General features: G+C 48.1%; 1 non-coding gene across 1 annotated transcript; it reads right to left on the reverse strand.

The window, feature by feature from the left end:
• On the reverse strand, nucleotides 1-87 carry TRNASTOP-UCA (transfer RNA opal suppressor (anticodon UCA)). Its single transcript has one exon. It is a non-coding gene; the product is annotated as a tRNA-Sec (tRNA).
• Nucleotides 88-3,817: the final 3,730 nt, after the last annotated feature.

A 3,817-nucleotide genomic window follows, 5' to 3' on the forward strand; every position in this document is an offset into this window, starting at 1 on the left:
CGCCCGAAAGGTGGAATTGAACCACTCTGTCGCTAGACAGCTACAGGTTTGAAGCCTGCACCCCAGACCACTGAGGATCATCCGGGCGAGACACTCCCTACTTCGCCCAGCTATATAAAGCACAATAATGCCTACCATTTTACAGTTATGGTTGTGTAGTTTGGAAGGTTATGGGATTGTATAATATCAAAATAATCAAAAATCACTACCAATTATTTATTATGACTGATAAACTTTCAAAGTTTTATCTTTGTCTCACATGGTACGAATCAACTTCGCTTTGGAAACCGTTATTTGCATAACGCCGCGCATTCTGGGAAACGGTTCCCGAGAACCTGGCCCACTCTCCAGTAGTTGTTAAAGGGCCAGAGCCCCCTTTTTTCAAGTGAGAAATCCGTTTTTCAATAGAAGAGACTCATAATTTGGCCTTCGGAAGTCCCTTTCCTGAAAAACCCGAATTCGAATGAGTAGGTTTCTGCTAGTAATAATAATTATGATGGCACAGCTTTGGCTCCCCCAGGTACCGGGTGGGCTGCGTTGAATTATGGGTACTGTTCACCAAACACAGGAGGCTCCGGCAGGCGGCTATGGGGCTGGGGCGACACCTGCTGTTCTTTCATGGAACTTCAGCGACTTACGAACACCTATGATAATTCAAATATTTGAGCGCCTACTGAGTCCCAGGCACTGTCCTAGGTGCTGGGGGTGACAGAAATTCTGTCCCCATTCCGCTTAGCCACTAGAAACCATCAATTTCTGTACCTGCATTTTATGGCCGGGGAAACGGAGGCTTAGAAACGAACAGTACCCGTAATTCAACGCAGCCCATCCCGTACCTGGGGGAGCCAAAGCTGTGCCATCATAATTATTATTACTAAAAAGGTCATCCTTTTATAACCGAAGTCAGCGATCCTCCCCCCTTTTTTTTTTCAGTCAGTGATCCTTTATCAACAATATCCTTCCCCGACATGAAACCTTTCCATGGCTCCCACCTGAGAGTAAAAGTCAAAGTTCTCACCATGGCCTTACAAATAAATCCCTATAGTCCAGCACCTTCCACCCCTCTGACCCCAACTATTCCTCTCTCCTCGTTTACTTGAATTTTGGCATAAAGACTTTTTGCTACACATACCAGGCAAGCTACCTTCTCAGGGACATTGTGTTTGCCAATCCCCCTGCCTGAATCTGCTTTCCTCCACATGCTCACATGACTCCCTGCCTCCCTTCACCCCGGCCTCTGCTCCAATATCACCACTTTAATGAGACCTTCCCTGACCAGCCAGTTTAAAATAGCAAGTCCTGTCACTCTATCCCCTTACTCTGCTGGCCTCTTCTCCATCACCCTGCTATGGTCTATGTCTATTTGCTTACCATCTGTCTGTTCCACTGGAATATTAGCTCCATGAAACCATACTAGTAGACTTAGTTTTGGTTCATTTCTGTGTCTCTAGTGCCTAAAGAGTGCTTGAGCAGGTAGCAGATGCTGCTCAGTAAATACTTGTAGGATGAATGAGAGACTATTATTACTATTACTAAAGGTCCTCGGCCTGGCCTGCTGGGATCTGGCAGAAACCGGCTCTCCAACATTCCCTGAGGGGTCCCGGATTGTGAGAGGGCGCAGGCCAGGTAGAGGGACCCCACCGATGCATGACTCTGTGCACCGGGCCTCTAGTATGCATATAAGATCTTTGGTTAATCTCTTTCCGCCCTCCCCGCTTCCCCCTTCCCTTTGAGATTCACCCATCTGTTCCATGTTTCCGTGCCTGTGGTTTCCCCTCCTGCATTGAGCATCTGCCCCCTGGTGGTCAGTGCACATCATAGCTACCAGCCGGTCAGCTGGTGGCTTAGGCTTTTATATAAACTGAGTGGCCAGATTATTATGGGTTCAGAGATCATAATAATCTGGCCACTCAGTGTATAATAAAAGGGTAATATGCAAATTGACCAAACGGGCGGAAAGATTGGTCGCTATGATGTGCACTGACCACTAGGGGGCAGACGCTCAACACAGGAGCTGCCTCCTGGTGGTCAGTGCACTCCCACAGGGAGAGCACAGCTCAGCCAGAAGCCCCCAGGTTCACGGCCCCGTGAGAGCAGCTGGGGTGGCAGGAGCCTCTCCCACCTCTGCGGTAGTGCTAAGCTGGCAGTCAGACATCCCCCACGGGCTCCCAGACTGAGAGAGGGCACAGACCGGGCTGAGGACATCCCCACCCCACTGCACGAATTTCATGCACTGGGCCTCTAGTATGCATATATGTTCTTTGGTTAATCTCTTCCTGCGCCGCCCCCGCCCCCCCCCCCAAGATCTGTTATTCTGTTACTAACAAACATTTTAAATGTTAATAATTTTGTGTTTATTGTTACTGTTATCATCTATTTCTGGCAAATGATACTGACTTCCTTAGGGGCTAAGTAACATTTCCTTTAAAAGGACATTTGTCTTTTTTTTTTTTTAATCCTCACCCAAGCCCAGCCTGTGTTGCTCAGTGGTTGAGCATGGATTTAGGAACCAAGAGGTCACGGTTGGATTCCCAGCAGGGTTGCCGGCTTGATCCCTGGTGGGGAGGCCAATTGATGTTTCTCTCTCATCGATGTTTCTATCTCTCTATCCCTCTCCCTCCTTTCATAAAGCAATAAAAACATATTTTTAAAATACATATTAAAAAAATAAAAATAATTCCTCATCCAAGGATCTGTTCATTGATTATATATATATATATATATATATATATATATAGAGAGAGAGAGAGAGAGAGAGAGAGAGAGAGAGAGAGAGAGAGAGAGATCCTTTGCCTTCCATACATGCTCCACTGGGGATTGAACAGGTAATCCAGGTATGTGTCCTGACTGGGAATCAACCCACAATCTTTCCGTGTAGGGAGGACACTCCAATCAACCCATCCAGGCCTATTTTTTTTTTTTTTAATAAACCAATTTGAAGAAAAATATCAGGTAAGTAGCAGAACAGGTGACAGAATGATCATGAAGGTTCTGAAGGAAGGACTGAGGTTTGGGAAATCCTGTCACAGACAATAGCAGCTTCTGCTGAATGAACATCTGTTATGTGCCAGGCCCTGCGACAAGGGCTTCGCACGTGGATATGGTGATGGGGACACGTGTTCGTTTGAGGAAACCAAGGCTTCAAGAGGTGAAGTCCCTTGCTCAAGGTCACACAGCCGAGGGGCAGTGAAGCTGGAGTTCAAGTTCAGGTCTGTGAACCTTCAGACTTTAGTGTCATTTCTCTTCCTCCCTCAGGTTACCGTTTGGGAACCTGAGGGCCATCGAGGGCATGCGGCCTGGTATTTGGTCCCAGGCAATTGGAACATAGTGAAGTGGGTGGGTGAGAGAAGTTTGGGACATAGAATAGACAGGGCTTTGTGGGTGATCAGATGTGAGGGGTGAGGGAGTAGAAGTCCCGGGCCAGCTCCGGGCCTCAGGCCCGGTGACCATGTGGGCAGAGAGGACATCCCTCTATGGAAATCGGGGAGGGCAAGTTACGAGTTTGGGTATGTTTGCGGGGCAGTTGTTCAGGAGGCAGTGGCCGTGTGCCCGGATCTCAGATGAGATGGCTGTGGAGCAGGTAGCGTGTGGGGAATGACTAGGGGTGCTGCCTTGAGCACAGGTATTGGAAGTGGCTGCCAAGGGTTGGGCAATCTGTCAGCCTCCTCCCCTCAATCATCCCATAATCTAAACAGATGGTCCAAGGGGCTTCTTCTGCAGAGATGGGGAAGGTTCCTCCTTGAGTGTCGCTTACGTACTTTTTAGTGAAGGACGGAGAAAGCTGGAGGGGGCTTGAAGAACAAGAAGCCTTGGGTTT

The sequence above is a fragment of the Eptesicus fuscus genome, chromosome 21 (genome assembly GCF_027574615.1).
Source record: "Eptesicus fuscus isolate TK198812 chromosome 21, DD_ASM_mEF_20220401, whole genome shotgun sequence".
In the NCBI taxonomy this organism is placed as follows: domain Eukaryota; kingdom Metazoa; phylum Chordata; class Mammalia; order Chiroptera; family Vespertilionidae; genus Eptesicus; species Eptesicus fuscus.